Here is a 27,978-nt window from a genome sequence, read left to right as displayed (position 1 = left end):
TCTTCCAATCCATCGTCCTGGAATGATGTCGTTCAGGTGATGTCGGACCTCCAAGTGGAAATGAGGCGGGGCATGAAAATGAAGTCAACGCTTGGTGGCATTCACTGGTACTTTTAGACGGCCTTTTAACTTTGAACTTTCCTCTATCCAGTGATGTGCGGAATGTGTTCCTGTCTTATACAGTTTGTTTGAAATACATTTTTGAAATCTGCTCTTTCATTTTGAATAACCCCTGTACTTGCTATTTTTCTTTTGCCATCCAATCCCCCATTTACCCTCATGATCTTAACTACACTTCTGTGGCTTTTCACTCATTCCAAGACACATCATTGGGATAGAAAAGGCAGGAGGGAGCATCGAAGTACGAGAAGAGAAAACCTCCGCATGGAGTGTGACAACACACAAGCCAGCATGAGAGAGTCAAGCCTGGCTTATACTCGTCGATTTTACTGCACAAACTCCTCATCAGACACGGACACACACACCTCCTCACACGGCTCTACTGAACATGGGAAAGGCACTATATAAATAAAATGGATTATTATTATTACTACTACTACTCGGGGGTTTTGCCGTGTGCTGCATTTGGAATTTTTCTTGACTATGTGGCATCATGTATCCAAAATGGTGAATTTTGAGGAAAGGCTGATGGCAGAATTCAGGTAATATAGGCCCCTGAGAAACCCCCCTATTAATTTCTGAGGACCTGCTCAGAGGACATGTCAAAATGAATGCTGGGAACATGTGGCAGCCATGACGCAGGCACGTATGCATTCTGAGCGTGAAGTATAAACAAGCCCTTAGAATTAAGACATTGTTGGCTAGTAAGCAGCACATAACCAAAGGGTGCCTCGGCCTTTGTGCGTCTAGGATATTCCTGGGGACCAAAGCCTCATTTTGGGCTGAGTTATATCTTTGGACACAACTGCATGTCGTTCACAGCAAAGAAACCGGATCACGGAGGGTGGCTAGTAACGTAGGCATCATGCAGGTATCACTCACACGTCCTCGTGTGGATCGGGTGTCTGTGTGTTAAGCTGTAGGTGCAAGAGAAGACCAATCCAATAACCAACTTGGTGGGTGCCACGCATCCTACAATACGCCGCTTATAAGCCAGTAATAACAGCCACAAGTCTTCTTCCATCAGCAGTCTGATCGATCACAGCCATCTTTTACAGGACAATCATGTAAACAATTCACTTCCTCTGCTCTGAATTTATTAGGAATGTGACACTGATCAAACGCTGCCACCTACTGACTAGGAGAGTATTGATGTATGTAGTGATGAAAATCCAAATCCTATTATGTGATATCATCTACTGTTAAATTCTGCTCTGTACTTGTAATATTTTTATTTTTATATTGTATTGAGGATTACTTCTGTTCTGTGTATTGTGTTGTATTGACCCCCTTTTTCTTTTTGACACCCACTGCACCCCCAACCTTCCTGGAAAGGGGTCTCTGTTTGAACTGCCTTTCTGGAAGTTTCTTCCATATTTTCCCTACAAGGGTTTTTTTTGGGAGTTTCTCCTTGTCTTTCTTAGAGAGTCAAGGCTGGGGGGCTGTCAAGAGGCAGGGTCTGTTAAAGCCCATTGCGGCACTCCTTGTGTGATTTGGGGATGCACAAAACTAAATTGTATTGTATTGTGTATTGTATTGCATTGATGCGCCAAATGAATGGGCCACCACAAGTATAAATGCATTTTGGTCAATGTCTGTGTGTGCGCGTTGAGTAAGTGTTAATAAGGCTTAAGTTGCCCAAAGACGCACTGTTAAAGCTGAAGGGAAGGAACAAGAAATCCGGAGATGTGCTGTTTTGCTTGTGTCTGACATGCAGTGTGTAAATGCACAAATTACCTATATTTTCAAAGCACAGCTCATCTTAGGCATCCTGGCAGAAAACGGGCCAACAACTCAAATTCGCCCCTCAAGCAGTCGCACAGGAATTGTGATGGAGCAACCGTGTCATGACGGCAGATGTTTGTGGGGTTTCTGTCTGTGCATTTTCATAACTCACACTCCATGCATAGAGTTGACTGCACTCACCACCCACACCGCTCGCTCACTCACTTGTGAACCAACATGACTATGGATGGCAGGTCTGGTTAATTTTGCCTGTTGTTGTACGAGCTGAAGAAAACCAAGTCCAGACATTTTCCTTCTTGCATCTTTCCAAGTGTGTAAATAAAGACGCAGAGCTGACATTAACATGTGGTGTTGTATTCAGTGTCTGCTGTTGGTATCAAACTGTCTTCACCATTCTGTGGGAAACAAGCAGGTAAGAATTTCCCCCTGTCCATCCTCGTCACACCCAATGCCAATCTTAACATCTTTACCTCTGCCACCTCCAGCTCTGTCTCCTGTGCCACCGTCTCCAGCCCATATAACATAGCTGGTCTCACTACCGTCCTGTAGACCTTCCCTGTCACAAATTACTTCTGACACTCTTCTCCACCCACTCCACCCTGCCTGCACTCTCTTTTTCACCTCTCTTCCACAATCCCTGTTACTCTGTACTGTTGATCCCAAGTATTTAAACCCATCCACCTTCGCCAACTCTACTCCCCTCATCCTCACCACTCCTCTCATTCACACACATTCTTATTTTTTCTGATTTCCCTCACAGTATTACTCCAGTGGCATTTTAGGATTTATTTCTTAAAAAAAGAAAAACAAATCCTCCCATGGAGTTTGCATGTTGGTTTCCTCTCACAATCCAAAGACATACAGTCTAGGTGGCTTGGTGTTGTTTAATTGGCCCCGGTGTGTGTGCGTGCGCCTTGCGACAGATTGGCACCCCGTCCAGGTGTTGTTCCTGCCTTGTGCCCTATGATTACTGGGATTGGCTCCACCTGCCCCTCGTTCCTGCCCTGGATAAGCGAGTAAGACAGACAATTGGATGGATGGAATATCTCAAACTTAAAGGCTCTGCAGCTATTTAGGATAACAAACTTTAAAATCGTCAGGAGTTTTACTTTGACTTTAGACTTTTGCTTAACATTTTGAATGTGAAAATCCTTTTATCTTCCTCTTTGCCCTTTGCTTGCCCCATGACTGTTCTTGTTGTTATCCCTCTGGCTTGTTCTTCATTTCCCAGTCCATTTCCTTTTTGCCGTTCGGGATGAGCTTTTTTTTTTCCCCCCCTATGAAGCTCATAACAGTGAGCAGGTGAAAGTTGGAATATCCCAAGGGGGTCATAATAGAACAAGAGCACAGTGACTTTGTAGCAAATGGCATCAACAGCCAAACAGATGAGTCGGAAATGAAGCTTCACAAACCACACTGAGGAAGGCAACCGTAGCTCCGCTGAACTGAGAGGGGGATCTTAAAAAGATGCGTCACCCTCTGGGTGATATAAATGGCCAAGTGTGGCTCACTGTGGCCTCGGATGCTCTTGTTTAACACAACATGAGGCTGAATTCCGACTTCAAGCAGTAGTTTAAGTCAGCTGGAGCACAACCCACACACGGCTGTGAGCAGCGGTCCGTGCCACCTCACACAGAGCCCCTCTAACTGAGGCGCCATTTCAGAATGCAGCAGTAACAGCGGGTATGAAGTGGCTAGTGGCTCACCGATTCATCTTACTACAATGATTAGATTATAAACAGAAAATGCGGTAATACAGGGATATCTTTAGAAGCGAGCGTGAGCGTGTACTCGAAAGAGCCTGTGCAGGGACTTAAAGTTTCCCATGACAGATTAGAGACGCAGAAAATCGGCTGCAATTAGTGTGCTGCACGGGGCTACGCACAACAGATTACAAACTCCCCTGTTGGCCGAACACTCCATTACTCTGACACTGTTTGCATTCATGCCTATTTAATGATTTCTCTTTCCTCTTTAATCGGGTTATTACAAGAGAAATGCTGTCCAGCCCCCACGTGCTTAGCTCTTACTGCGTTTATCCTGCTTGTGGACGTTGCATTCTAGAAGTTTAACTCCATTCAATTTGCCGTATTTTTGTGTAGCGCTCTTCAAGAACTACAAGCTTGGAGAGCTGTAATAAAATCCACAGGTAAAATGTGATTATAAAGTCCTAATATCATAATGCATACACATAAACATTGGGATTATTTACTTCACTTTCGGTGTCCCCTATAATGCAACGCTGGTTTTAGCCACACACTGTTACGTAACAAGACGTTAACAAAGCATCAGCAAACAAAACCACTTATTTAATGGCACATTTTCATACAACAATGTAGCTCAAAGTGCTCTGCAAGATGACAAAGAGAAAGTTACAAGAAAAAAAAAAAACAACTAAGATTAGGCAAAAATATTAAAGAATAAGTAACAAGAATACAAGGTACGGTCAGATGGATAGGAGGACAGAAAAAACAAAACAAAAAAACACAATGTGGCGTACGTCAATAAGTGGGTGAGAATAACGCGGGTCTCTCAGTATTGCATTCTTAAGTATTTAGGTTTGTAAATTTAAATACAGTATATATTTAATCAGTACTGCGATATATATATATATAGATTATATATATATATATATAGATTATAGATTATATATATAGATTATATATATATCTATATCTATATCTATATATCTATATCTATATATATCTATATCTATCTATCTACAGTGGGGCAAAAAAGTATTTAGTCAGCCACCAATTGTGCAAGTTCTCCCACTTAAAAAGATGAGAGAGGCCTGTAATTTTCATCATAGGTATACCTCAATTATGAGAGACAAAATGAGAAAAAAAATCAAGAAAATCACATTGTCTAATTTTTAAAGAATTTATTTGCAAATTATGGTGGAAAATAAGTATTTGGTCACCTACAAACAAGCAAGACTTCTGGCTCTCACAGACCTGTAACTTCTTCTGTAAGAGGCTCCTCTGTCCTCCACTCGTTACCTGTATTAATGGCACCTGTTTGAACTCGTTATCAATATAAAAGACACCTGTCCACAACCTCAAACAGTCACACTCCAAACTCCACTATGGCCAAGACCAAAGAGCTGTCAAATGACACCAGAAACAAAATTGTAGACCTGCACCAGGCTGGGAAGACTGAATCTGCAATAGGTAAGCAGCTTGGTGTGAAGAAATCAACTGTGGAAGACATACAAGACCACTGATAACCTCGATCTGGGGTTCCATGCAAGATCTCACCCCATGGGGTCAAAATGATCACAAGAATGGTCAGCAAAAATCCCAGAACCACACGGGGGGACCTAGTGAATGACCTGCAGAGAGCTGGGACCAAAGTAACAAAGGCTACCATCAGTAACACACTACGCCGCCAGGGACTCAAATCCTGCAGTGCCAGACGTGTCCCCCTGCTTAAGCCAGTATATGTGCAGGCCTGTCTGAAGTTTGCTAGAGAGCATTTGGATGATCCAGAAGAGGATTGGGAAAATGTCATATGGTCAGATGAAAAAAACTCTACTCGTCATGTTTGGAGGAGAAAGAATGCGGAGTTGCATCCAAAGAACACCATACCTACTGTAAAGCAAGGGGGTGGAAACATCATGCTTTGGGGCTGTTTTTCTGCAAAGGGACCAGGACGACTGATCCGTGTAAAGGAAAGAATGAATGGGGCCATGTATCATCAGATTTTGAGTGAAAACCTCCTTCCATCAGCAAGGGCATTGAAGATGAAACGTGGCTGGGTCTTTCAGCATGACAATGATCCCAAACACACCGCCCGGGTAACAAAGGAGTGGCTTCGTAAGAAGCATTTCAAGGTCCTGGAGTGGCCTAGCCAGTCTCCAGATCTCAACCCCATAGAAAATCTTTGGAGGGAGTTGAAAGTCCGTGTTGCCCAGTGACAGCCCCAAAACATCACTGCTCTAGAGGAGATCTGCATGGAGGAATGGGCCAAAATACCAGCAACAGTGTGTGAAAACCTTATGAAGACTTACAGAAAACGTTTGACCTCTGTCATTGCCAACAAGGGTATATAACAAAGTATTGAGATTAATTTTTGTTATCGACCAAATACTTTTTTTTCCACCATAATTTGCAAATAAATTCTTCAAAAATCAGACAATGTGATTTTCTGGATTTTTTTTTCTCATTTTGTCTCTCATAGTTGAGGTATACCTATGATGAAAATTACAGGCCTCTCTTGCACAATTGGTGGCTGACTAAATACTTTTTTGCCCCACTGTGTGTATTATTATATATATATATATATATATATATATATATATATATATATATATATATATATATATATATAGTACGCGGCTCGGGGTCAGACCCGGCCGGGACACCTGGAAGGACTGGGTCATGGCTTATTTATCCTTCGGGCCACAAGTGTGTTTCCTTATCTTTCTTGGCCTTCCTGCTCTTCTCCTTCCACTCTTCCTCCCGTCTTTGAGTCGTCCATGAGCCACACGTGTCCTGCTCATCTTATCATTCTTGATATGCCCGTTTCACTTAGCGCCATCTGACCAGTCTTTTCTCTCAAATCCTCGTTACTAATTGTTCTTCGCTATGTTATTCCCATAATCCGTCCCAAGCTAAATTAAAGTGTCACCAATTACTTTAAACACACAGTATACAGATGATAGAGATTATACTGCTTCCACTGATCCATATAGACTCACCCAGTAGCAATAATGGCAGGACAGGTCCAAGTCAACAGTAAGGAATCTAAAAGCAACACCTCCTCTATTATGACAACAACATTTATTTCTATAGCATATATTCATACAAATGGTGTAGCTCAAAGGGCTTTACAAGATGAAGAAAAGTTTATATGAAATAAAAATAAGATTAGAGCATAAAGATGGCAATCATCTTGGCTTTACCCACTGTCACACACATGCACATCATGGAAGGCAGCTAAAGGGCTAGAAGGAAGGTAATTCCATGCTGGACCAGGGGGTGGCAGAGTGCGCATGGTATTCTCCAAAATGTGGCGAGAGGAACAGTGACTTGAACAGAGGCTGGCCCCACCCGCCTTCCCACTCCTGACGTCATGCCTCCCACTCCCCTTGGCCTGCAGTCTCGGATTACCGCAAATAAATCGCTCCTACAAGCAAACTATGATACTTAACGTGATGAGAGAAATCACAAAATCAACCAGAATGTTCAAGCAAATTATAGAAAAAAAACAATCTAAATTTGCTAAGTAGTTCTCTCGCGAAAAACAGACAGACATTAGATTTTATATATACTAGGGGGCTCTGCCCCCTGCTCGGCAACCCCGATGCGGGCCCTACCCACTAGTCATTTCCCAGATCTGTCGCTTGTGACGAATCGTGCTGTGCTTTTGGATAAACACGAATATCAACTCTGTCTTTGATATCTCCGTCTTTCGAAACTATTATCGCTGACAATTCGTCACATGTTGGTTTATTATATATGTGAGCGTGATCTTTCCAATTCATATAGAAATCCAAGAAAACTTCTTTGCCCGTGTTTTTCAGACATTTTGTGTAAAGTGTGATACTTTTGGACGTATGGATTTGTATCCATTATTGGCTTTAGAAATTGTAATACATACGATCGTTTAACTTTTTGGATTCCATGCTGCATCGCTTCTCTGTGATCATAAATATAAACCTGACTGAATTGTGGTTTCTTTGAAATTAAAATTGTCATAGCTTAAATTGTTGCGGGACTACAGATTCTCATAGCATATGGTCCTGAATCGTGTATAGATAGATAGATAGATAGATAGATAGATTAGATAGATTAGATAGATAGATACTTTATTAATCCCAAGGGGAAATTCACATACTCCAGCAGCACCTTACTGATACAAAAAAAAAAAAAAAAAAATTAAAGATTGATAATAATGCAGGTAAAAACAGACAATAACTTTATATAATGTTAACGTTTACCCCCCTGGGTGGAATTGAAGAGTCGCATATTTTGGGGGAGGAACATTTGTGGATTTCACGAATATCAACGAATATCTAATATTTGTGGATTTCACTTTCACCAAACAACAAAACTTTTAATTCTCGCAGATACGCCTCTTCATTGGGAAGAAACACTACTTTCCCTGATGACAACACGAATTAGACGATCTACAAGTCTCCGACTTAAACTTTAAAGCCAAACAATATCTACATACCTCTGTCATATCACCCATGTCCATATATTCGATCTCTTTCCTCTGTTCACCTAGTAATAATTCCATTTGTTAGTGCCGATGCGATCTTTACTATCAGTTTTTTGAGACCTTTGAATTTTAGTACTTTCATTGCCTCTAATTTGCTCTGCATGTGTATTACGCCAATGTTTTTGAACCTCTTTACAACGTTCTACTTTGTCTTCTACTCTTTGTCTTTTATTTCTGCCCCTGCTTGGGCCTGCTAGGTTTTCAATTCCACTTGGAGAGAGACACAACACAGTTTATTCTTCAAATTGTTTTTTATAGTCCAGGTAATAAATCAACAGCAACCTCACATTTCTGCAAATAGCTCGACCACAAACTCATAAGAACGCACTGAAATGAGAAGGTGAAACGTCACAACTCAGAGCTCCAAATACTCCGATAGCAAGTTAACATAACATACGACAGCCAAATCTTCAACTTGCTAGCAGAGATCCTTTTTAAGCTGAGAAGAAAAAGAAATAGCGGCTCTGATTCCAGCATCCTGGGTTCAGTGAGGACAACCAGATAGACAGGGAGAGAGTAGGTGTGCCGCCCTGGGTGATGCCACACTAGTGACATTTTAAAACAGAGAATGTCAAAGAAAGGAAGCCACACAAGTAAGAGAGCTCTACTTGCTCAAACGCAGACTACATCTCTAGGGTATACTAAACACTTGTGGAACTGGAATTCAAGGCCAGGGAGGCAGCACTAAGCTAGGCTTGGAAGTCCCCACACATGGTGAAGCCCCTGAATCAGGCGTAATTAAAACTCTTCTGCACCAATGTTTATAAATCCCCCATGTGTGCTAGTAGTGTGAGCCAAGGTGTGACAAAGCTGTAAAATGACATAACACTTATAACATCATCATCATCATCATCTTAGCAGCCATTTTAGGGGTTTTCCCAGGATAGCCGCATTTTACCTTTAACACAATCAATTAATTCATCTGAACCTCCAATGTCATGTAAACAGAAAGCCATTTAATTGTTAAAATGAATTGGACTATAAGAGAGATATGATGATAATAATGTTTTATTTATATAGCGCCTTTCCCATGAAGTACAGTTGGATGCAGGTACAGATAGACAGAAAACAAAGACAAAACAAAACAGTACAACCAAATGCAAATGCGTAAGCATAAGTCCCAGAACTGAACACAACACAATGATAAGAAGCAGATATTGTCCTCAGTCCCAATGTGTCCTGGCTAGTGTGAAGAAGGAAGGCCTTAAACAGTCTGATGGCTTTAGGCCTCAACAGTGCTTTCTGGAACACCCTACTGAAGTGAGTCAGTGGTTACAGGTGCTATAGGCCAATTACAAAATGGAGAAGAAGGTGTAATGACTGTTGTAACCACCAGGGGGCTCGGAGCCCCAAACCACAGACAGTAATATCCGACACACTTGTAGAATAAACTAAAGGATATTTATTCATCCACAACACCTTCACAAAATCACCCTTCTTAAAGATTATGCAAAATGACAATAAATCAAGCCCATTCTTCCTCCTTCTGTCCTCTATTGAGTATTGCCCAATGCCTCCTTACTCTGACTCATTGATGTGAGCCAGCGGGCTCCCTTTACGCCAGACCCAGGAATACTTCCAGTGATATATTGGGTCTCCCTGGAAGCACTTCTGGGCCATACACAAAGCAGGGAGATGTCTCCCCTGACAGCACCTTCTATCATCACCCAGGGACCCTGAGACAGCTGCACATCTGGACTCCAACTCACAAGCACCCCTGCAGGTTTCCCTATGTGGACCACTACCATCTGGCGTATAGGGGATGGAACAGCTCCAGACTCTCGGCTTCTACTTATCCATCCACTATATTATACCGGGCCGGCACAAAGCTGCTTCTCCATCCAGCTCACCAATCCATCTGACGTTCCACTCGGGCCTCCTGTCTGGGTCCTCCCTCCTGGCCATGATGCCCATTTTCCTCCTACACTGTGCACAGGAGATGAAGTCAGAAAAGCAAGCTAAGGTCAACGTGAGTGAGTAAAAAGAAATGAGCATTTGAAACAAAGCCCAAACAGTGAAGCAGAAATCAGGGTCATAAAGGAAGCAGCAAGAAGGTCAGGATCCAGGAAAGCCAATTAATTTTTATTAGCCAATATGTGCGATAAGATTTGAAAACAGGAAACCAAAAACAAGTCAAAACCAAGAGATCAAACTAGTTCTTGCAAGTAATCTGAATATTCGGAAATGTTACGCACGTTACAGGAATGATTTCATGAGATGCACATATCGGATCATTAAGCCTAGCAACTGCACAACAAAAATGTCAGTGTTTATAAGAAAAAAAACAATGTGGTGTTGCGGGACAAGGAAATAAAATAATAAATAAATAAATAAAAGAAATGCTCAGAAAAAACACATCAAAATGAAAAACAAATGAAACCACGGAATTCTGCAACCTCAGAAACCCCAAAATTGCAGCTTAACAATACTTCAATACAATACTTTGTGCTGGGGTGGCAGCATAATGAAGAGGGACGCCTCACACCTGGACAAACTGGTGAGGAAGGCAGGCTCTATTGTAGGCACGGAGCTGGACAGTCGGACATCTGTGGCAGAGCGACGGGCGCTGAGCAGACTCCTGTCAATCATGGAGAATCCACTGCATCCACTGAACAGGATCATCTCCAGACAGAAGAGCAGCTTCAGTGACAGACTGCTGTCACCGTCCTGCTCCACTGACAGACTGAGGAGATCGTTCCTCCGCCACACTATGCGACTCTTCAATTCCACCCAGCGGGGTAATAAAAAATTACAGTAATCCCTCACTTATCGCGGGAGATAGGTTCCAAGGCCGACCGCGATAACTGAATTTCCGCGAAGTAGGGACACCATATTTATTTAATTATTTAATGTGTATTTGGACGTTTTTAAACCCTCCCTGTATTGTTTACAACCCACCCTTTACTCTATTAATAACAGGGACAATACTGTTATTAAGCAATATGAAATCGGTAGATAAGTTTACACTTACTGTATAGCGAAGTACACGTAGCTATATATGACATGATGATGGTGATGAATATGCTGCGCAGTAAAAATGATGACGATGAAGGTGATAATCCCCTGAATGCAGTAGCAAGAGCACGTTAATGCTGAATGAGCGAGATGAGATTTCCTGGTTAATGCAGCACTCCGTCGCTGAGCCAATCAGCAGCACACAGGAACTTAACTGCGTGCTCTGATTGGGTAGCTTCTCAGCCATCCGCCAAAAGCATCTCTTGTATGAAATCAACTGGGCAAACCAACTGAGGAAGCAAATACCAGAAGTAAAAAGACCCATTGTCCACAGAAACCCGCAAAGCAGCGAAAAATCCGTGTTATATATTTAGATATGCTTACATATAAAATCCGCGAAGTTGTGAATCCGCGAAAAGTGAACCGCGAAGTAGCGAGGGATTACTGTATACAAAGTTATTGTCTGTCTGTGTATCTGCATTGTTATCACTCTTTAATTTAATATTGTTCTTTCTCAGTATGCTGCTGCTGGAGTATGTGCATTTCCCCTTGGGATTAATAAAGTATCTATCTATCTGTCTATCTATCTACTTTAAGGCCAAGAAATGTCTATAAAAAAATTGGAAAAAAAGACCCAGATTATTACAGATGGGCAGCATTTGACATACTAAACTACTGACAATGCAGCTCTCTGATCTCACTTCCGTGGTCACCAATGCTGCTTCATGCTTACAGGAGGAGGACGACGTGGATTCTTGTTGTTAAATTCAATTCTATTTTCCATGTTATAGGCTACTCACGCTTTCTTTATTTCCGGTACTCTCTTGGTGGTGCTACAGTATGTCCCACCGCCCCCTGGCCCAAGTGCCCCGTAGCCACCCGAGATGCTATCCTGTCAATTCTAACACGTTTATGGACTATAGAACAACAACAACATTTATTTCTAAAGCACGTTTTTATACAAATGCTGTAACTCAAAGTGCTTTACAAGATGAAGAAAGAAAACAGAAAAATATAAAAATAAGATTAGGCAACACTAAGTAACAAAGAATTAAGTGAGGTCCAATGGCCAGGGAGGACAAAACAAAAAAAAAAAAAAAAAACAACTCCAGAGGGCTGGAGAAAAAAAAAACAAAATCTGCAGGGGTTCCCAGGCCATGAGACCACCCAGCCCCCACTGGGCGTTCTACCCAACATAAATCCTCTAAATCCGTTCTCATGGTTTTCAGGCTGAAGACCAATAACCAGGGGGGTCTGGGAAGCCTTTTGACCCTGGAACCCCACAGGTTTAATTTCTACAACATCCCACCAACTGGGGTTTATCTTCCTGTCCTCAAAGGCCACCTGACTATGGTTTATAATGATAATGAACGTCAGGAGTCTCTTGTGTCATAAAAAACAATTCTTTACAATACAATACAATTTATTTTTTGTGTACCCCAAAAATCACACAAGAAGTGCCGCAATGGGCTTTAACAGGCCCTGCCTCTTGACAGCCCCCCAGCCTTGACTCTCTAAGAAGGAAAAAAACTCCCAAAAAAAAACCCTTATAGGGAAAAAATGGAAGAAAGCTCGGGAAAGGTGGTTCAAAGACAGACCCCTTACCAGGTAGGCTGGGCGTGCAGTGGGTATCAAAAAGAAAAAGGCGTGTCAATACAATACAATACAATACACAGAACAGAACAAATCCTCAATACAGTATAAAAATAAAAATTTTACAAGTACGGAGCAGAATTTAATAGTAGATGATATCCCATAATATGATTTGGATTTGTTCAGAGTCCTGGAGACCTCAGCCATCAAGCTGCCTCCCTCTATTGGCCATTCCACAGCTGAGTCAGCGCTGGGCCAGCCAATCTGATGAAAGGACCCCTCTACCCCACGATTCCTGCGATCCTCCATCAGAGACCACTTTACCTTAGGCAGGCAAAACAATTTGGCAGGTGGGCCGTGGCACCAAGTGCCACGTTTGAGTACCGAGAAGAGAAACAGAATAGGTGAGAGTCTTATTAATCACTTGTAGCTATTCATATTTAAAAACACTTTGAGCTACTTTCACATATGAAAATGTGCGACACGTCCTCATAGCTGTCGTTGTTACCGTTGCCTCTGCCCTCTTTTCTGCTGCCACCTCCAGCAAGCCCAGGGCCAGTCCTACCACCCGATGACTTTATTCAGGCATTTGATATCAGAGCCATTTTTGCAGCGTACTTGTAGGTTCTTCACCACATTTTGACTAACCCTGCCTGCATAACATGAGTGTATTAATCTTGCAGCCATCTACTGTCGACATTGGCAGAGACACAAAGGCTGTTTTGCCTAATCTATGCTGAAAGGCTCACCTGGCACACACAAGCATGCAAGTTCCATTTCTAAAATGGATTGAGTTCAAAGTGCAACAGCGAGAACAAAGCAGGAGAGCTGCCAAATATGACTGCATCTCTGTTTTTTTAAAAAGCCAACACTCGGGACCCACGCTGCTGTGAAAACCTGCTCATTTTCTGACCGTATTTCTCGACGTTTTTGTGAGGTTTGAATGTATCTTAGCATCAGGGGTGCCACGAGTTACAAAGACAGAGTCAACTCTCACCAGTTCACAGACAGGCAGGCCTGCTTTTCCCCAGAAACTGCATGATAAATTTTCTGACAATTCATACATTTTCTTTATTTGACAGAGTGGGAAATGCTAAAGAGCAAGAGAGAAAAAAATAAACAGAGAAAAGGCAAACAGAGCAGTGCAAAGAGGGAGGAGAGACGAACACACATTCACTGCCGTCATCATAAGCCATGCAGTTCGATAGTGCTGTTGTCATGGAGGACATCTTTCATCCACCTAAGATGTCGAAGCCAGAGAGGAGGACTCAAGGACACTGCAGCCTTAAGACTGTAAAGATCAGGCAGCAAATGGCGCCCTGCCTTCCCCTCCTCGTCCTCCCTCACTGCCAAACTCAAGGTCACTTTCTCCGATATGCTGCAGAGCTCACCTTCAAACCAACTGTCTCACAATCAAAATGATTCTCAAGATCTTAGAAATGAATAATTTACTTGCCTTCCCAAACATTAACCTCCTTGGTGTTAAGCCTGGGTGTGGAAGTTCTGTGTTATCAGGGTTAACCCCAAGTCAGTGTCAGGGTGACGTTTAATGATCTCCTTTATGGTGTAAAGCCCAAATAATTCGAGATGACATCCTGCTGCCATCTAGTGGATGAAATAACTTTATGCAGCAAAAAAATTGTGAATATTCAAATAATATCCACACAAGAATAAAGAAAAAAGTAGTTACACACGTAGAAGACAAAAAAAAGGAAAAATGTATCTTCTCTAAACTTAGCTTTTCTTGAGATATTTCTGTACTTAAAAGTTCTTTACTTCTTCTATATTTAAAGATTCTTAGCTTCTTCTGTATGCTTTAAACATACAGCACAGCACTTAAATAAGCACTGTTATCTTAAGAGTTACTTCACACACTCAAAAGGCCCGTGGGCATGGGCATGGTTTAAAACCTTGTGCCCTCTACGCCTTACACGTAGCAAGGCTGGTCACTAACAAAGAATAATGTTTAGTCAGAGCTGTTAGAAATGGCAAGAATATACCAATACAATTCTACTTATGGGGTTATAGGAACCTCCCATAGATTATGCATTGTCATCTTAATAAAATATTTATGAATCGTATATAACTAGGAAATGGCTCTTACACCTTGTTTTTCCAGGGGTAAATATAACACTAAGGAGGCTATGGGTAGGAGAGACCCAAGCAGCCATGCTCACGTCAGTAATTGTGTTCTATTGTTAACAAACGGCTCTGCACGAGGAGGCTGTTGGTTCACTTTGGACACCAAATCCCAGTAGTTTCATTTCAAATAAACACAACACAGACAAAAACCTGCCTTACAGAACAGCATTAAAACAAATAAGTACACATTACACTCAATATTCTGTGGCGGGCGGATGGCCAGGGCACTCCTGTGATAAAAGGACCAGGGGAGAGGACAGGTGCACTGCAATGCCTTCCCCGGAACACGAGAGGGCAGTCCCCCTGGATTGCATCGGGCCTGTGGGCTTAGTGCTTGGAAGCTCAATGAGGCCCGTGGCCACCTGGATAGTTTCAGAGCCCTGGACTGCAGCATTTCCGCCATATCCGGAAGTGCTGCCAGAAGAGGATCAGAGAGTACCCTGGAGTGCTTCCGGGTACACTATAAAGGAGGCCGCCTCACTCCATTCAGGGAGCCAGAGTCGGGTGGGAAGGTAGATAAAGCTTGTGTGGAGGCTGTAAAAAAAAAAAAAAAAGAGAGAGAAGAAAAGAAGGAAGAAGAAAGAAGGGACTGAGCAGTATTAAGTGCTCTGTATTGTGTACTGTACTCAGAGCTGCCCCATGAGGAAAATGAAAGGGTGTACTTTGCACTTGTGCCTCCAGCGTCTGTCTGTATCCAGGTTCGGGGAGCAGTACGGCCCTCGTTATATTCTACAATCCAAAAAAATACCAAAAAAAAGGTGAATTTTTCTGAGCTGTTAAAACACTTCACTGACTTTCTATCAAACAACAATAGGCAGAGAAAGAGTTACTATGTCAACAGATGTCAAATGGGCTTAAAATATTGCAAATGTGACAGAATTTGTAAGCAATGTTAAAGTGACACCATGAAGACAATACGCCAGCAGCCGTAGCACCCAGCACTTCAGAACAGGTCAGCCACCTGAAGCTAAGCTTGTTTAGGCTCAGCCACTACTTGGATGGGAGACCATCTTAGAAAGGTTTGGGTTGCTGCCGGAAGGGGTGCTGGTGAGGTCAGCAGGGGGCGCTTACCTGGTGGCCATCCATCCCTGTCTTTTCATTTTAGAGCTGTGGCTGAATTGAAGACAAAGCCTGGAGCAACATCAACCACAAGGCAGAGAAGAGCCCAGAATGGGGCCGTGAGCCACTGCAGGGCTGACTTTCATACGCAAGTTCACCTGCATGCATGAACCACAACAATAATAATAATAATAAACTTTATTTATATAACACCTTTCTCATGCTCAAGACACTTAATGTAAGCGATTAAAGGAAGATAGCTGCTATTACTGGAGCTGTAGTTTGGACAGATGACTACCACCATTTAAAATCCTCGACTAGAAGAAAACAGGAAAACAGAAATGCAAAAACCATGGAATTGAAACGGGAGCCTCCAGTGTGTGCACTGAAATCTGGAAATAAATGGCCAGTCACACAACTAAACACGGCACCCAGCTCATTTTATGAATTAGCTAAATGAGACAGAGTGACACATCTACACTAAAGTTAATAAAATTTATTAACTGTCTTGACATTTTCATACAAAGTGTCTCACAATTTATAACAGAGTCGACAGAGCACGAGAAGTTAAATCTCTCCGAATTACACAGTAAATTAGCGGCAGGGAGTGTACGGACAACTTCAAGAACTACAAGAAACACAAGGAACCGTATAACAGGAGATCATACAATCCATCAAACGTGTTTGGTTAGGTAATGAAGTTGACAGGGGCTGCACCTTAGGCCTTAGACTTTAAACTGCAAGGTAATCAGTTCAACAGCCACCATGGACTTCCTGCCTACCCAGGAGCACATTGCTTAACAAAGCCCCAAATCAATTCATAACAAATGGAGATGTGTGTGTGTGTTTGGCTGCGCAGGATGCAAATCATCTTCTTTCGGCTGTTCCCATTTAGGGGTCGGCACAGCAGATCATCCATCTCCATCTATCCCTGTCTTTTACATCATTCTCATGTCTTCCCTCACCACATCCATAAACTTCCTCTTTAGCGTTCCTCCTTTCCTCTTGCCTGGCGGTTCCATCCCCGACATTCTTTTCCCAATGTACCCATCATCTCTACTCTGCATGTGTCCAAACCATCGAAATCTCGCCTTTCTCACTTTGTCACCAAACTGTCATTCCTGTGTTATCTCTCCAATATACTTACTCCTAATCCTGCCTACCCTCGTTACTCCAAGTGAAAAACGTGGCATCTTCAACTTGTTCCACCGTCTCCAAACCATACAACATAGCTGGCCTCACTATCGTTTTATAGACCTTCCCTTTCACTTTTGCAGTTACTCTATTATCACAAATCGCTTGTGCCAGTCTTCTCCACACAGTCCACCCTGCCTGCACTCACTTCTTCACCTCTCTGCCACACTCTCCATCGTTTTGGACAAATATTTAAATTCGTCAGCCTTCGCCACCCCTGCTCCTTGCAGTCACACCCTTCCACCATCTTCCCTCTCATTCGCACACATGTACTCCGTTTTACTCCTACTGACTTTCATTCCCCTTCTCTCCAGTGCGTACCTCCACCTCTCCAGGTTCATGTCAACCTGCTGTCTACTCTCACTACAGCTCACAATGTCATCAGCGAACATCACAGTCCACAGAGACTCCTGTCTGACCTCATCTGCCTCAACATTAGCAGAACCAAGGAGATGATTGTGGATTTCCACAAACAGGCAACAGAGCACAGCACCATCTACATCGGAGGTGAGGCTGTGAAGCAGGTCAGCAGCTTTAGGTTCCTCGGTGTCACCCTCACTGATGACCTTAAATGGTCAAGTCACACTGCGGTTGTAGTCAAGAAAGCCTAACAGCGCCTCTACTTCCTCAGGAGACTGAGTAAAGCCTGGATGTCCCCCACAACCCTGTGCAGATTCTACAGGTGTACTGTGGAATCCATCCTGACAGGATGCATCACATCCTGGTACAGCAACTGCTCAGTTCAGGACTGCAGAGGTCTGCAGCGGGTGGTGAATACAGCACAGCAGATCACGGGCACACAACTCCCTCCGACCCAGGACATCCACACTACATGCTGTCTCAGGAAAGTGAACCGCATCAGGCAGGACCCCAGCCACCCTGCACTGTCACTTTCACCCTCCTCCCATCAGGGAAGTAAATAAAGTCTATTTGGACGCGCACCTCCAGGTGCAGGAACAGTTTCTACCCAACTGCAATCAGACTCGTGAACAATCAGTAGCCTTGTGTCACCTCCACTGCTACCTGCACATATACTTCTGCCACTGTCTCCTATTGTATTCCTAGGATTCTGATTTTATTTATTTACTTATTTTATTCATTGTGTGTGGGGTTTTTTTTTTTTTTGGTCAATGTTCACTGTCTGCAGGGGCACATGCAAGCAAGCAAGCATTTCATTGTACATGGTACTTATACACATGACAATAAAGAATTGAATTGAATTCTGTCAACCTGTCCATCACCATTGCAAACATTTAAGGGTTTCGAGGCCGATCCTTGATGTAATGCCACTCTCACCCTGAAGCAGGCGGTCATTCCTACAACACTTCTCACCGCAGTCACACTATCCTGCACCACCCTCACATACCTCTCTGCAACTCCCGACTTCCTCATACAGTACACAGCATGCAAATCCACATCATTAATCCAATCTGCACCAAATTTTGCACAGCTCCCCCACTTGCACATGGGATGACCACGGGCTACGTTTCATTCAGAAATTTGGCTGCACCAGCATTTTATTAGGGAAATACCCAGGGGCATTTGTAGACTCGCCACAGTGATTTTAGCAAGTAAATTTTTGGGGTTTTTTTTGCCAGACATCCTCCTGGGAAATTTATTTTGTGACCGTAGCTACACTTTATTCCACCTTGGGCAGCACTCAGTACTTTAATGTTTCATAAGCCAAACTGAGGTGAATGGACACGTATTATAATCGCACACCCATAGATTCAAGATTCATGGATCCCCCCAACGGCCTGAAAAATGCATGGAATTAAAGAACAAGGATTGTCCAGGTTCACCTTGCTACATTACTAGGTGATTAACAACTGAAGCATTAAAGTAACATGAGGTTATGAGATCTGCCAGCACGGAGTTTTAGAGAAGGACAAAAAAATAACACTGTTGGTACACAAGAAAAACTCGCAGCACTCAAAATGACAAAATCAAAAAGGCGCTGGCCCACTATAAACACTGCCCCCGCTACTGTATTCATTTATGTACTTCCCTTATGGATCATCTTGGGATCTTCTAGTATAGCAAGGCACTTTATAGGTTGTGTGTGTGTCCAGCCACACAGCCTTTAAGCCATATCGTCTGCCGTAATGGTTACCTAAACAAACAGGATGGGTGGAGTGATTGGTGTCTTCATATAAAAAAAACAAAAATTAGGTGCATATTTTTGCCCAATGATCTGTTTATGCAGGGAAAAAAAATCAGTATAGAAATTGAATTTACAACAAAGCAAGAATCTCCATTACCTATTTTTCCTACAAATTTGTATCACACATACGCGCAATGGGAGTTTGTTAGAGGGTCTACACAAGAGCTGAAATGGCAAAAGGCTTCGGATGAAATGCGGTTGTTAACCTCCCTTTGTCTTCCTAGAGTGGAGGATGAGCCCAGAGAAGAGCAAGACCGTCATTTCTGGACCTCCCCTGATGTCCTGCCTCATCCAGTTGCTTCACTATATAAAGGGACAAGATGACCAGAAATCAGAGTCTACATTCGGACCCCGATCTACTGAAGCGACACAAGCCCGCAGAAGCACCCACTTTGGAAGCCACAAACTATTTTGGCCTCTCCTTTCTCTTTTTTGTTCAACTTAATTTAGCTCTGTTGCTATTAAACAGGAGATGTCAACTCGTCGCCTTGTCCCATCTCAGTTCTCTTCACACTCGTATCTTGCAGCAACAACCTGCTTTTAAAGTCTTTTATTTGGGTTTTGTCAGTTGTGCCGATTGTCACCATACTAAACACTGGCCCTCTTTTATTCTTGCATTCAATTTCTTTAATTTGGATTTATAGCCAAGTTTTTCTTTAATTGGAGTAACGTTTTCAGATATATAGAATATTAATTCTGTACAAGACGTTATCATTTGAGAGTTTTGAACCACATAGAATTTAATTTATTTTGCCCTTCATGTTTGTGCCTATTATTTTTTTTCTGTTATCACACCGTGACTTTTGTTGATTTTGACCTTAGGTGTGCCACCTGTTACCATCGGCAATTTTTGTTAATTTTTTTGTGGGTTCCATTCAAAGAGTGGTGGCTCCGAGGCTAGGGATCTGCACTGGCAATCGGAAGGTTGCCGGTTCGAATCCCGTAAATGCCCATAGCGACTCTGCTCTTTTGGGCCCTTGAGCAACGCCGTTAACCTGCAATTGCTGAGCGCTATAAGTAGTGAGAAAAGCGCTATATAAATGCAAAGAATTATTATTATTATTAAAGAAAATTTTAAATGTATGCATCTTTCTGGGGGGGATTTGGAAATCAAGGAACCTAAAAATAACATTTGTTTTTTTGTTTTATAACCATCTGAAAAAAACTGAAAATATTTAACTTTATGCCACAACAGCATCTTTGTTTTACTCAGGGACCTGCCATTTCAGAGCAAAAGCATCTGATGTTTCCATGCCATTTGTTTGTAAAATTCCCCATAATGTCAGATGTGTGTAATGACACCGGACCATCCATATAGAAGTCGGCATTTGTGCATTTCCAAGAGTGTCTGGCTGCAGCTACTGCAAGGTGTGGAGCCCCACACTAGACAGGAAACATTCACTGTACAATGGAAAGTCTGAAGGTCCACACTAGAACCATGACCTCCACACTCAAAATCGTGATGTTCTGCAATGTGCCGGATGAGACTATGGTTAAGACTAAGGTTGTGTTTTTGGCCAACTCAGATCAGGCACATGGTCACATTACAGTTAAGTTTAGAGTTGGGGAGTGTCATCTCACTCAATGTGACAAAAACAAGCTCACATGGAGGCCATAAGTTTCTTGTCAAGCATGGAGCTCCACAGCTTAAAATGTCTTTGCATTTCCACAGTATCCTAGAATAGAATGACAAATCACTTCTGTTTATTGAGCAAGCTAAAATCTTTTGAACTTGAATTTATTCTTATTTACTACTAGTGAAAGTACCTGACATTAACCAAGTACAGTATTGCCTCTGGAATCTGAACGCCCCAGAACTTGAACAACTTGGAATCCAAACGAAAAATTTGAGCAAATTTTGCCCCAGAATCTGAACGGTCAACACGTTGTTTGTGTGTGTTTGTGCTTACGTCTCCCCAGCGATTGGGGCCACCCATATGCTTTGTCGTTCAGTTTGTTGTCAGAAGCTGTAGTGAAAGCATCTCATGCGATTTTCACTGCTAATTTTATGCTTTTGTGCCTGTTTTGTGTTATTTTTTATATATAATAACAACTTAGTGCATTCGCCATGGGTCCTAAAAAGTATAGCGAGGAAAATAAGAGTAAGAGGAAAGCCTTCCAAGCAATAATCTCTCTCCTCCTCCAGCTTCCACATGTGCCATCATCATTCCTTTTTAAGGTAAATACAGGTTTTTATATTTTTATTTATTAATTAAATTTTATATTTAAATAGTATTATTATTTGTTAATTTTTTTACCTTAAAATCCAGTATATTTACTGTTAAAATCATTTTGAAAATTCGAGTTTGTGGGACCCAGGAATGGATTCATTCAGTTTCTATTATTTTAAAGGGGAAAAATTGTCTTGGAACTCGAACAGGGTTCTGGAATGGATTAAGTTTGGGTTCCATGGTATCACTGTATAAATAAATGGGGGAAAACTATCTTCTGGAAATTCAACACTGTTAAACATAAAACCATTAAAAACTACTATGTACCTTCTGCTTTGGCCCCTAGAAAACTTTGTGTGTGCCCAAGTCAACACCCTCATCCCAGATCGCTCCTGCTGCCTGATGGGAATTATAGTCCTTGCAATGTTGTGGTTTGAGTTGCCCCCACATTACCCCAAAATGGCACATAGCCTGTGTTTTAAGTTGGACCAACAGCAAGGCACATGCAAAATTTGGTGAAAATTGTCTCAGTCATTTTTGTGTGATTAGCAAACAAAAAAACAGAAATCCAAACTAAAATGGTTTAAAATGCAACTTCTATAAAGTTTTGGTTTTTCATGTATTCATTCATACACCTATTAATTTCGAATTCATTTTTCTTTAACCTATTTCCATTTTGAGCTACTTCCCTTTTTGTTGTTGTTTCAGTTAACAGGAATGGGTTTCTTCTTCTTGTCCGCTTTTAGATCTTCACTCAAGTCCATCCCTTCCACCACCACCACAATGCACCCCTTGAACCCGATCATTCTGCACTTTCTGTTCCAAACACCCATGACTGACTGACTGTCCTCAGACAAGTGAACCCAAGCCAACAGCCAGCCAAACAATTAAATCAATCTTCACTTCACTGAGCATCATGAACAGCAAAGCATCACAACAAGAATAAACTGGCCTGTGCAAATGACAAAAGTCACGTTTGGGGAAAGAACTCAAATGAAACCAAAGGCTTTAAAGAAGTCAAGCTCTTGAAAATGACACACACAGGAGCTGACGGCTGAGGGACTCCCCTCGTTCGAATAATTAGGGTTACTGACACGCTTATCCAATGCGACTTACAGCCCGACAGTTACCGATTATTTTGGAGCTCAAGCATGTCGAGTGACTCACTCAGGGTTGACAGGCAGGAATTCAATCTCAAGGTTGTTGGTTCAAAGTCCAATGACTTCACACCGTGCGCGACTAGCAGATAACGCGAATGAGGCAGATGGGCAGCGCAGGCAAATCACGGAGCACCGAGGCTTCTCCTTCATCCTCGATTCCAGCGAACCCTCTTGCTTCACCTGCGCCCCAAAGGCGACATTCGTGCCGCCATCTCCACACCATCCCCGAGTGCTGGGCGTCCTCCTCACCTGTTCCTCCAGGCTCCTCGGCTTTTTCCAGCGGGTCTTCCATAATCCTGGCTCGCCCCCTCTTTGCCCCTCTACGGACACGCCGACGTCAGCGCTCCCTCGCTCGCTCTCCTTCCGACAGCAGCGGATTGGACTTCAATGACGACGCAGCAGCAGCAGCAGTATGAACGCACCCCCCACACACACGTTCCCTCCTCCTTCACGGACTCACGACTGCCGCAGCAGCAGCTGCTCACGAGCCGGCACGAGCCGTTTATGTAACGAGTCTGGCAAAGCGAACTTTTCCCGAGAGCTGACCGCACGGAGCATGCGCCGCGCCACTCGCTCGCGCGCTTACCGGCCAGCCACAAAATGAGTAACCGCGCGCGCCAAATCTGCGGGTGACAAGACGAGACGTGACTGGAGGATAGGAGACCTCGAGCGCGCGCGCGGCCCGCTCCGGTCTGGAAAGTTCTCGATCGCCGCGGACACGCGTGTAAACACACAGGTGAAGCACACCGCGGGGAGGAGTCACTCTCGCTGCCACCTTGCGCACGTCATTCTGTCCGCTGGTCCTCCTCTTCTCAGGACACTTGATGAATGGCTTTCTCAGCAAATATTTTCCAAGTACCACAGTCTGTTTCGGATGACAACTAACTTCCTTGGCCTCACCCTATCTGGTGGCTCCCAGTCCGATGACAGGTTCTTGTCATCTGTGTCCCCGAAGTCCCTGCCTTTATTGCATGTCACTTCTTTTATAGGCTGCCACACCTGTCTTCTGTTAGCATCTCTGGTGCGGTCATTTCTTTGCCCAGCACACCAGTCCCATTACACGCTACGCGGAGTGACAATCCAGCCTGAGGTGCTACTGGGAGAGGGTCCACATCAGCGTGTGCGAAATACCCTGTGGGGGTCCCATCTGTGCTCTACTTCTGGGTACTACAAAAATGCTCCAAAAATGAACTACGCAGAACGCTGTCTGTTAGAATAAGCAGATCCTAGCAGGGGTGGGCAAAGTCAGTCCTGGAGGGCTGCAGTGGCTGCAGGTTTTTGTTCCAACCCAGTTGCTTAATAAGAAGCCCTTATTGCTTAAGTGACACTTCTGCTTCATTCTAGTTGCCTCAGTCGTTAAGATTTTGAACCCTTATTGCTTATTTTAGTCTTAAACAACTGTTTTCTTAGTTTTTAATGGCGCCTTATTAGCAATAAGATGCCAATGACAAAAGAAACCAGCATTTCCCCTTTTAGCTTGTTACCATTTACACCTGTGTTTATTTATCATGCGCTATTTGGTTTAATTAAACATTTGAAAGGAAAGTGAAGAGAAAAAAGTGAAAGACTGAGTCCATTTTAGACTTCAAATCCTTTGGATGATATCCTTAGAAAGGAAAAAAAATCTAGGATATGAGAATGGCCTGACATGGCAGAGTTAAAGTACCAACAAGCCATGCAATTTAATTATTGGCAAAGATTGTTTTTTTAATTAAGCAACTGGGTTGGAGCAAAAACCTGCAGCCACTGCGGCCCTCCAGGACTGACTTTGCCCACCCCTGTAAAGGAATGCTGCACCTGAAAATGTTACTTACCACACGTGGTTTGTTGTGATGGCTAAGAAAAAATAAAAAATGAATCCCATGTTTTTCATGGAGATCACAAAATGCCTGATATTATGGACTGAACATGAGACCGGTTTGAATAACAGAGAGACAAACACAGTGCTGTGAAAATGCATTTGTCCCCTGCCTGATTCCCCCCATTGTTGCTCCTTCATAACACTTAATTAGTCCTCATCACCAAACAAATTTAATAGAACACAAAAAAGACAACCTGCGTAAACACAAAAGTTTTTAAATGAGTTTCAAAAAGCTTACCAACACCTGTATCACCCGTGTGAAAAAGTGATTGCCCCCTAAATTTAATATCATTATGCGCCTCTTTATGGCTGACCGAGTTGAGACCATTCATACTTAAGGCAGTGAACTATAGGAAAATATAAGGTAATAATGATCTGGAAACTGCGAAACAGGCCACAAAGGTCAGATAGATGCCTTTTGTGTATCACATACTTGTGACGGCACTGCCAGCCACAGAACGAGATAGATAGACAGATAGACAGATAGATAGAGAGAGAGATAGATACTTTATTAATCCCAAGGGGAAATTCACTTACTCCAGCAGCACCTTACTGATACAAAAAAACAATATTAAATTAAAGATTGTTAACAATACAGGTATACAGACAGACAATAACTTTGTATAATGTTAACGTTTAACCCCCGGGTGGAATTGAAGAGTCGCATAGTTTGATGGAGGAACGATCTCCTCAGTCTGTCAGTGGAGCAGGACGGTGACAGCAGTCTGTCGCTGAAGCTGCTCCTCTGTCTGGAGATGATCCTGTTCAGTGGATTCTCCATGATTGACAGGAGTCTGCTCAGCGCCCGTCGCTCTGCCACAGATGTTAAACTGTCCAGCTCCGTGCCTACAATAGAGCCTGCCTTCCTCACCAGTTTGTCCAGGCGTGAGGCGTCCTTCTTCTTTATGCTGCCTCCCCAGCACACCACCGCGTGGAAGAGGGCGCTCGCCACAACCGTCTGATAGAACATCTGCAGCATCTTATTACAGATGTTGAAGGACGCCAGCCTTCTAAGGAAGTATAACCGGCTCTGTCCTTTCTTACACAGAGCATCAGAAGCAGTGAAAGAAGCGGTAGTGGAGCCGAAGAAGTAGCCATTTCTCGGCTGTCATACTTTCTGTACTGAAGTTGCCACCAACAAATGGCCACAAAATATGCCATTGAGCTCCCAGAGTTCTAATAAAGTTGCCATGCCACACAGCAGTTTTTCCAAAAATGGAGCTTCATGCTGCTGGCACATCCTTTTCTGATCTGTGCAGATGGTTTGCACTTGTTTCTTCCATCACGATGATAGAAATAGTAAACTGTAACCAGTAATAAGTCTTTTGTTGTTATTATTACTTCACAGGGTCCCGTAGGTTTTTTTGTCTCTTATATTAGGAGAAGGATGCCAAGGATAGAGCTGCCAGGGAAGAGGAAACGAGGAAGGCCTAAGAGAAGGTTTATGGATGTGGTGAGAGAGGACATGCAGGTGATGGGTGTGACAGAACAAGATGACGAGGACAGAAAGATATGGAAGAAGATGATCCGCTGTGGCAACCCCTAACAGGAGCAGCCGAAAGAAGAAGAAGAAGCAAGGGCCCTTTAAACTTTGAGTTAACATTTGCACCATGCATGGAAGGTCAGATTGGTACAGGAAGGATAAATGCATGTCGACCTTTACAGATCTATTGTGGTGTGTGCTTTCATTTGTTTGTCTTCATGTGCTCCCATAGGACAAACAAGCTTGTCGGCTATCTTCATGTATACAGTGGAACCTCGGTTTGCGAGCATAATTCGTTCCAGAAACGTGCTCGGAGTCCAAAGCACTCGTATATCAAAGTGAATTTCCCCATAAGAAATAATGGAAACTCAGATGATTTGTTCCACAACCCAAAACTATTCATATAAAAATGATTAATACAAAATATAAAGTAAAAATACATAAAACAAATTAACCTACACTTTACCTTTGAAAAGAATCCTGGCTGGTGCGAGTGAGTTTCTAAACTCTTGTGGGATTCCACCCAACGGGACGACACGCGGAAGAGAATCCCAAAGCAATCACAGTCTCCCAGCACTGTAGCAGTTCGCTGTAAAACCGAATCCAAAAAGATCGCGGACATGCTATAAGCGCCTGCCATCGATGGATGGTGATACAAGGAACAAGAAACATTAGAAATGTGCAGGGCCCTGCCTGACTGCTGTGTCTAGGAGAGTGGCAGATTCCGCTACAATAAATAACCGCGCTGTTGCTGTTTCAGGATGAATAAAGTTGGTGTTGCTAAAGTACTGAGACTCAGCTTCGAGTTTTAGGGTGCAAGATGGGGACTTGCACATCACAGGACACACGCGCGCACGAGCACACACACACAAACGCTCGCGCGCGCGCACACACACAGTCACAATGCTAATGCTGTAGTAAACAGTATACGCTTATACGGATGTTGACTATATGAGTGAGGCATGCCGACTCAGATGGAGAATAGGAGACGATTCCCCACAATCCCTCAGTGAGAAAGAGAGAGAACCACCATTGGCTCAGTTGTGATCACATGACGCTCAGCAGACAAAGCGTATACGTACTACAAGACATCGCTCGTTTATCAAGTCAAAATTTATTAAAAATTTTTGCTCGTCTTGCAAAACACTCGTAAACCAAGTTACTCGCAAACCGAGGTTCCACTGTATATTACTTTGAGTGTATGCATGTGCCTCTATATGTGTGTACAGTACACATTGTGGTGGACGCCTGGAGAGTGGAAGGACCGGAGAGAAGCAATATCTCCCCTGGGACACGAGAGGGCAGCCACCCTGGTTGGTGTTAGGGCCATGGGAGCAGAGCTTACAAACTCAACCCTGTGGGGCCACAAGGCCACCGCCAGGGGGCGCCTGGACAATCCCAGAACCCTGGACTGCAGCACTTCCACCACACCAGGAAGATCGTCAGGGAGCACATCCGGGTATAACATGAAAGGGGTCACCTCACTCCATTTGAGGAGCCGGAGTCGGGAGGCAGCAAGAGAAGAGAGAAAAAGGACTGAGCCGTGATTGGTAATTTGTGCATTGTGTGGTGCTGTAAAGCCTTAAAGAAGAATAAACGTGTGCTTTGGGACTTGTGAGTCTGCGACTCTGTCCATGTCCGGGCTGATCTTTCACAACAGACATTTAAATAAATGATGTCTCTCTTATGGATATGTGCAGAAATTCTGCAAATCAATAGGCCTGGTCCCATGGCTGAAAGGAGTAGACTGCAAAAATCCTGGTTAAACTGAACATTTCGCCCCGAGGAAGTTATCGTTGGACATTGGTCAAACCGTTTCTGAGGGATATGGAGATAAGTAGTGGACTAAAAACAATTGGACTGGGACCCCATAACAAGAAAAACATGATGTGACTTGATTGAAGGAGGTGGGTCAATTTCTTCAGAATGTATTGTTGTACGTAGGTCTCGGCATTCAGGGAGGAAATCTCTGAAATCACTTGTTCTAAATTATTATCTCTTTGCTAGGATGTAGTCATCCAGGGGCGCTACATAAAGCAATAAAAAAAGCATGCTTTCTGACAAAAAATTGTAATTTTAAGATGTAAAAATCAATTTTGATT

The 27,978-nt window shown here is 43.1% G+C and overlaps 1 protein-coding gene across 5 annotated transcripts in view; it reads right to left on the bottom strand.

Moving 5' to 3' along the window:
• LOC114655297 (protein FAM126B-like) overlaps positions 1-27,978 on the bottom strand; it is a 131,677-nt gene that overhangs the window by 91,263 nt on the left and 12,436 nt on the right. The window contains exon 1 of one of the 5 annotated variants that reach the window (XM_051930658.1): positions 22,782-22,956. The exons of 3 other annotated variants lie outside the window; for them this stretch is intronic. The gene's annotated coding sequence lies outside the window, so the exon portion shown is untranslated. Of the gene's footprint in view, positions 1-22,539; positions 22,596-22,781; positions 22,957-27,978 lie in introns of those variants that run through there. One more of the 5 variants, XM_051930659.1, reaches the window with a different exon arrangement.

This window comes from Erpetoichthys calabaricus, chromosome 8, assembly GCF_900747795.2.
Source record: "Erpetoichthys calabaricus chromosome 8, fErpCal1.3, whole genome shotgun sequence".
NCBI classification, from domain to species: domain Eukaryota; kingdom Metazoa; phylum Chordata; class Cladistia; order Polypteriformes; family Polypteridae; genus Erpetoichthys; species Erpetoichthys calabaricus.
Note: the sequence above shows the minus strand (reverse complement) of the source record. Positions and strands in the feature narration are given on the sequence as shown.